Consider the following 8,353-nt stretch of genomic DNA (forward strand, 5'->3'; position numbering starts at 1 on the left):
ATGGAATATGCTTCCAGTTATTTGTATCGTCTTTGATTCCTTTCTTCAATATCTCATAGTTTTTCAAGTATAGGTTTTGTTAACTACTTAGTTAAATTTATTCCTAAATATTTTTGGGGAAATATAATTGTAGATGAGATTGTTTTTTTAATTTCTCTTTTTGATATTTTATTATTGGTGTATAAGATGCAGCCAATTTCTGAATATTAATATTGTAAACTGCTGCTTTACTGAATTCACTTATGAGTTTTAGTAGATTTTTTTTGATGTAAGCTGTAGGGTTCTTTCTATATATATAGTATCATATCATTTGCAAATAATGACAGTTTTATAGATTCCTTTGCAAATTGGAAGCCTTTTTATCATTTTCTTGTCTGATTGTTGTGTCTAGAACTTTCAATACTAAGTCGAATAAAGTGATGAAAGTGGATATCCTTGTCTTGTTCCTGATCTTAAGAAGAACATTTTTAGTTTTTTTTCTGTTGCATATGTTGTTAGTTGTTGGTTTGCCGTATATGTCCTTTATTATATTAAGGTATGTTTTCTCTATTCCCACTTTGCTGAAAGTTTTCTTCATAAATGGTATTGGTTTGTCAAATTATTTTTTTGCATCTATTAATATGACCATGTAATTTCTATTCTTTGTTTCATTATGTGGTATATCACATTAATTTGTGGATATCAAACAAAACTTGCACTCCAGGAATAAATCCCACTTGATCATTGTGTATGATCTTTTTAATGTACTGCTGAATTTATTTAGTTTATTAATATTTTGTTGAAGATCTTTGCATCTATGTTTATCAGGAATCTTGGCCTGTAATTTTTTTTTCCCTCTGATTTTGGTATCAGGGGCCTCATAAAATGAGCTTGGGAGCATTCTTTTCTCTACAGTTTTTTAAATAGTTTGAGAACGATTGGTGGTAATTTTTTTTAAATGTTTGGTAATATTCACATGTATAGCCAACTTGTCCAGAACATTTGTTTTTTGGGAATTTTTTAATTACTGATTAGATTCCACTGGTAGTTATGAGTCTATTCAGTTTTTCTGTCCCTTTTCAATTTAATATTAAAAGAGTGCATGTTTCTATTTATCCATTTTTTCCAGGTTGTGAAATTTGTTGGCATATAGTTGTATTTTCTTATATTCCTTTATATTTCTGTGGTGTCTGTTGTCACTTCTCCTCTTTCATTTCTGATTTTATATATTTGAGTCCTCTCTCTCTCTTTTTTTTTTCCTAGATGAGTGTGGTTAAAGGCTTATCAAATACGTTTATCTTTTCTAAGAACCAGAACTTGGTTTCATGGACTTTTTGTATTTTCTTGACTCCATTCCATTTGTTTCTCCTCTAATATTTATTTATTTTTTTCTTCCACTAACTCTGGATTTTGTTTATTTTTCTTTTTTTAGTTCCTTTAGGTGTAATGTTAGATTATTTATTTGAGCTTTTTTTTATTTCTTGAGGTAGGCTTGTGTTGCTATGAATTTCCCTCCTGGAGCTATTTTGGTAGTGTTTCATAGATTTTTTTGGGTTGCTATGATTTCATTTTAAGTTGTCTCAATGTATCTTTTGATTTCTTCTTTGATGTCATTTTACCTCATTTTGTCTCAGTAGCATGATATTTAATCTCCATGTGTTTGTGTATTTGTCAGTTTTCTTCTTGTAATTGATTTCTAGTTACCGACCATTGTGATTGGAGAAGATGCTTAATATGATATCAACCTTAAATTTATTAAGACTTGTTTTGTGACCTAACAGGTGGTCTATCCTGGAAAATATTCCATGTGCACTTGAAAAGAATGTATATTCTGCTATTTTGGAGTAAAATGTTCTGAATGTATCAATTAAATCCATCTGTTCTGATGTGTCATTAAAAGCCACTGTTTCTTTGTTGATATTCTGCCCGGACAACCTATTATTCACTGATGTCAACGAGATGTTAAAGATCCCCTACTATCACTGCATTTCTGATGATCTCTCCCTTTTATGTCAATAGCTATTTGCTGTGTATATTTAGAATCTCTTCCATTGGGTATGTAAATGTTTAGAAAGGTTATAGCCTGTTGTTGAATTGATCCTTTTATCATTATGAAATGTTCTTTTTGTCTCTTTATGTAGACTATTTTAAAGTCTGTTTCGTTTGATGTATTACTAACAGTTTTGTTTTTTTTAAATTATTTGCTTGGAATATGTTTTTTCATTCTTTTACTTATAATCTGTGTGTCTTTTGATCTGAAGTGAGTCTCTTGTAGGTAGCATATGTATAGGTCTTGTTTTCTTATTCATTCAGCCACCTTATGTTTTTTGATTAGAATATTTACCACATTTACAGTTAATTATTACAAGTAATTATTGGTAAGTATGTAGTTATTGGTATTTTATTAATTGTTTTCTGATTTTTTTTTATTCCTCTGTTTCTTTCTTATTCTCTTGCTCTCTTCTTTTGTATATTGATGGCTTTCTAGAATGTTATGTTTGGATTCATTTCTCTTTATTTCTTGTATATCTCTTATAGATTTTTGGCTGTGGTTACCATGTTCTTTATATATATACCAAGCCATGTTTATAGCAGTCTATTTTAAGTTGATGATCACTTAAAACATATCAAAATCACTACCATTTTATCTCACTCCTATATTTAGGTTTTTGTCAATTATTTTTATTTCTTTTGTGCATGGGTGTTTGTGTGTATTCCTTAAGTTACTGTTGCAATTGCACATGATCTTGTAATTTTTGCCTTTAAAACTTTGTAGTAGCTTTATATTTGGTTGATTCATTGTATTTAAAATGTGTTTGCCTTTGTCAATGTGAATATTTTTCTTTGAGATATTTTCTCATTCATATTTTTGATCTTTTTCTTTTTCTTCTTAGAAAAGTCCCTTTAACATTTCTAATAGTATTAATTTGGTGGTGATGAACTCCTTTAACTTTCTTTGTCTGAGAAACTATTTATCTCTTCTTAAATTCTAAATGATAGTCTTGCTAGATAGAGTAATTTGGTTTGTAGGTACTGCTTTTTATCCCTTTGAAAATATCTTCAAATTTTCTTTTTATTTAGTCATTGTTTTTTGACTTTTTTAGTTATCTCTCTGAGTTCTCATTTAGCTCATTGAACATCTTTATAAACATCTTTATTTTAAATTCTTTCTCAGGTAGCTCATGGATCTGTTTCTTTAGAGTCAGTTTCTGTAGTTTTATTTTGTTCACTTGATTAGGTCAGGCTAACCTGTTTCTTCCTATACCTTCTGATTTTTTTCTGGGATTTAATAATTATGTATGTGTATATATATATATATATATATAAGTGTATATATATATATGTATATATATATACACTTAACTTTATGCAGGAGAAGAACACTTAACTTTATGCAGGAGAAGAACATCAAACAGCCCAGCTGGAGGTTCTAGGGCCACTCAAGTCTTTTATTACATCTTGCTCCTCATGGTCTCTCCTGAGGAACTGCAATTCTAATGTGCTAAGTGTTTACCTTTGTTTTCAAACTCTGGCACTGATCTGTCAGCACTCTGAGTCAGGTGAGATAGAAGCTAGTCAACTGAGGCACCCCAAGACAATCCAGAATGTTGGTTACATAATCCATTATTTTGTTTCCATTCCAAAGAAGGAGCACCTTAGAAGGGGTTTCCTTTGAGTTGCTCTGCATTAGGCTGCATAAGAGAAGGAGTACAGACATATATAATGAATGCTGCAAATTTTCCTACCCCTTTCACTGGAATCCTCTCTTGGTTTTATACTGGCCTGAGTGCTATATCTTCTCAGTTGGTCTCTAGAGTTCTCACAAAGATATTCTAGTTCATATGTTATTTTTAACTGAGGATATGCAGTTTCTTATTCTGCTATCTTGCTGATGTCATTCATCTATTACTTATTTTTGTAAATAAAGTTTTATTATAAGAACCATTTCCATTTATTTTTTTATTATTTATGGCTGTTTTTATACTATGACTGCAAAGTTGGGAGTTGTGAGAAAGACTATGTGTCCGACACAGCCTAAATATTTAGTCCTTCATAAGAAGTTTGAAATGCTTGAAAAATAAGATCGACTTTCTACCTCTTCCAAAGTAAAAGCCAGAGTATTAACCATGTACTACAAGCCCTCTAAAGTATGACTTATGTTGTTTCTGATCATATTCTTATTGTAACACAGTTGGTTCTGTCCACCCCAACAACACAGATATTTTTGTAGTTCCTCAAACACTTCAGGTACACTTCTACCTCAGGCCCTTGGCACATGCTATCTCACTGCTTGGAATGCCCGACCACCAAATATGTGGCTAGCTCCAGTGCCCTCAGACTTTTATTTAAAAGTCTTCTTTTCAGTGACTAGCAAACAAATTTAAAATTTTAATTCTTACTCTTAACATTTGGGTCCTCACCCTGCTATATTTTCCCTCATTAACATAATTTATTCATTATCTTACCATGCTCCCCTTTTCAAAAATTTCTCTCTCCCCCCATAGAGTATAATCAAGATGTTTATATGTTTTATTTACTACAATATCCCTAACACCTAAAACAGTGTTTGGTATACAGTAGATGTTACAAAAGAATGTTGAATTAGTAAACAAATAAATGAGTTATTAAAGGAGCTGAAAAGACTAGGTTACTATCACTACATACTTAAATTCAATATGCCTTGTCTGCAAAGAGGTTTTAGTATGCATTGGAACAGGTAAGAGTCCAGGAACCACAAAAACTAAACTTAAGGTTTAGTGTTGAACTAAAAGTATCTGTTTATCCTACTTACAATCTCAAAAAGTTTCAAATCATATAATCAAAACCTTATACAAATAGGGAAAATTTATTTGGGTTTCTCTTTTTATTCATCCAAAAAAGAAAAGTTTTGAATACAAAGAGTAAAATAGAATCTAAACAAGGGCTGTGATTTAATTATATTATATATTTTGGATATTTTACCTATTTTGTATTCTACCCTTCCTAATGCTATCTTTGGCATCTGGAATGATCAGATTTATTAGAATTCTGAGAGAGTTTCAACAAAGTGTTGAGCATTGAATCCTTTTCTTTTCTCAAAATATCACAGTATTCACAGCTGAGCTCCAACTACACATCCTGTAAGCCATTTACCTCAGACCTCAGAGGAACAACTACATTGTGTGTGGCTTCTCTTACAACCCAGTAATTAAACTTCAATAATTTTTTTCTTTTTTGTTTAATTATATGTCACAGGTTTAATTTCTCCTTAATCTTCGTATGCACATTGGATTCTGTAGGAATGCACCAACTTTTAAGATGTACTTTCCTTCTCTTTTTATGAAGAGAATATATTTTTATAAGAAGAAGAAATATTTAAAATGAACACAATGAAAGATAGCAGTAGTTCTGTTTTATTATACAGCAATCATGTAAACTCCAGCTGTCAAGTCGTCTGATCAGTTCTTCAATAGGAAAAAGGGGCTCCACTAAATCCTGCCCACATGCTGCACAAATTGCCTTCTTTATGAATTTCATTTACAATTATTCTGAGACTTTTGAGGAATATCTTGAAAGAAAGACATGACTGGAATTGCTAGGTAATATTATTTTCTGCTGAGATTGTGGGGAAAATACAGTCTGTTTTAACTTATACTGAAGGGAAGTGATGAAATCTATCTGTTGTCTTTGAGATAGTTTTCCAACATAGTCTACAAAGGCCTTCTCTTTCCTTTATTCTTGCATTAAGGATTTGTTAGGGGCTGACCTTAAGACATCACAGAGTATAGCGGGTAAGCAGGCCTAGAGGACAGGATCTTTGGAAATTATTATAGAAACAAAAAGCAAAAATGTGGAACTCAAGTAACTTGCTCCAGAGCCCCAGAATTTGCTGTGTTTTATTCTAAATCTAACCCTAGGAACAAGATCTTGAGAATTACAACTCAAGTTCAGTTACTTGGATCACACAAAATACACACACATACACACACTGGTGTGTATGCACACACACATTACAAAAAAAAAATCTTTGTAATAGGAATGAGAGGTAAACTAGAAAGTTTTATTATTGCTTTCTCTGCTGCTATTGTTATTATTACTATTATTATTGTTGTTATTATTACTTGCAACTTAAAAAAAAACACACACACAAGGAAGAGACAATGCTTCCCCAAAAGAAATTAATTGCTAAAGGTAGAAATTTAGATTCCAAGCACTTCTCAACTTGGCTCAAACCACCTGTACACGGATCTGACTTTAGTTACATCTACATACTTAAAATAAAATGAAATGTGAATAAAAATTATCATTGGTTTATTTAAGTGCAAGCAGACTGTCTGATCCTCCTGTGGAAGCACCAAATGATTAATCATTCAAATTAACTTTATCTTTCAGTTGCTTACAATTTTCATTCCTTACCAGGCAAGTTAAGACTCCAATTAGAATAACTGTCTATTCAGAGGCATGTTTCTTGTTTTGTACATCCCTACCTTATTTTAATTTCTTGCTTTTCTAAAAAGAAAATTCTTTCTTTTTCAAAAAGAAAATCTAGCTAGAATTTTTATATCCCATTGTCTGAGACAATTTACCTCTGTTTTACATTTGTCATAGATTAAAATGCTGTATTCCAAAAGGAGATGAAGTACACAGTGGTTAAGGACTCACACTTGACATGATATGGTATCATCATATTGATACCAGTATTGGTCACTTTGGACAATTTATTGAATCCCTCAAATTCTCAATTCATAGAGTTGTTATAAACCTTAAATTATTTATCTAAAACAGGAGTTCCCACCCCCCGAGCCACAGACCAGTACTGGTCCATGGTCTATTAGAAACTGGGCCGCATAGCAGGAAGTAAGTGGTGGTCAAGTGAGAAAAGCTTCATATGTATTTGCAGCCACTCCCCAGTGGTAGCATTACTGTTTCAGCTCTAACTCAGATTATTAAGCATTAGATTCTCATAGGAGCACTGGCCCTGGTGCCAATAAGGTTGGGGACTGCTGAATTCTAAAATATTTAGCCTCTTTTCTGTAATACATTAAGTCAGTAAATGTTAACCATTGTCATTATTGGTAATAGTGAAGAAAATGCTTAAAAAGTGCATCAACTTTTTAACTACCGAAATCAAAACTACCGAAATCAAAACACCAGCCACGAAGCACAATTATAGCTCAAGGATCCACAAACTAAGCTTCTAGATCGAATTTCACCAATTTCCTTTTTCTGTAAACATAATATATCTTTATTGTTTACTTTATTTTATGTAAAGTCAGTTTGACTTTGCAATTTAACTACTTGCAATGCCTTTTAAAATTATGTTTACTCTTGTTCTATTTTAGAATACTCTTTATCACTATTAGCTCCCTTTTTATTTTTGCCTTGTTTCTAATCCACCTAATGTTCACCTCCTCCATTTGCATTGTTATCATCTCTCATTGTTTACTTCTTTTCTAATGGAAACCATGTTTTCACACAAATGGGGACTTAATTTTTTTGCTTCTGCCTTTGAATCAGGGATATATAGAGAGATAGATAGATAGATAGATAGATAGATAGATAGATAGATAGATAGAGATATATTTTTTTAAACAAATATCGACAATCTATGACCCTGAGTTCTACTACCACCACAAACCACAGTGACTAAGTATTAAAACAGAACTTTCCTATTGAGAGTAATAATCCATATCAGTGTTCAATCTTCACTTCTAAAATGAGGATGATTTTGGCATCTAGAATTCACATATTGCTGAAAATCTATACCACTCTTTCTTGACAGGTGACTTTTAAGTTTGCTCTCCATTTTTTTTAATTTCCCATCAGAATATGTATAAGAGAAAGCATCCAAAGATGGTGGTATATGAATAATTTTCTTCTCCAGATTCCAAAGTTAACTTAGCTTTTGCTCATTTTTACAATCTCAGAGTTATTTCATAAAGAGTAAAATGAAAGATAAACAGGGTGTAAATGAAACATTATGTTCTTATTTTTTTCCTACAATAAATAGATCTAGATTATCTTGTCTTTGAATAATTAACATTTTGTCATCAAGAAAGTTTTTGTTTTCTTCACCTGGCTTCCTCTCTCAAATAAATATTGACTTTGACTTCAGTCATGCCATTCTGCGCTGAATATATTCTAATCACTGTCTTCAGAAGGCTGTGGCTGTATGACAGCTATCTGCCATCTGATGATGATTGGAGCTCTCAGCCTCTAAGAAATTTGGGGTAGCTTAAAGCATACACCAACACATACCACTTTTCCCTATTACATATAAGTAAGTGTCTTCAGATAGGCAAATAAGGTGGGTTGTGATAAAGTTCCCAGTATTTTATGCAGAGCTGTCTTGCCTCACATTTTTTCTTTCTTATCTTTTCTAGGTCCAAGATCC

Source organism: Pteropus alecto, unplaced genomic scaffold, assembly GCF_000325575.1.
Source record: "Pteropus alecto unplaced genomic scaffold, ASM32557v1 scaffold29, whole genome shotgun sequence".
NCBI classification, from domain to species: Eukaryota; Metazoa; Chordata; class Mammalia; order Chiroptera; family Pteropodidae; genus Pteropus; species Pteropus alecto.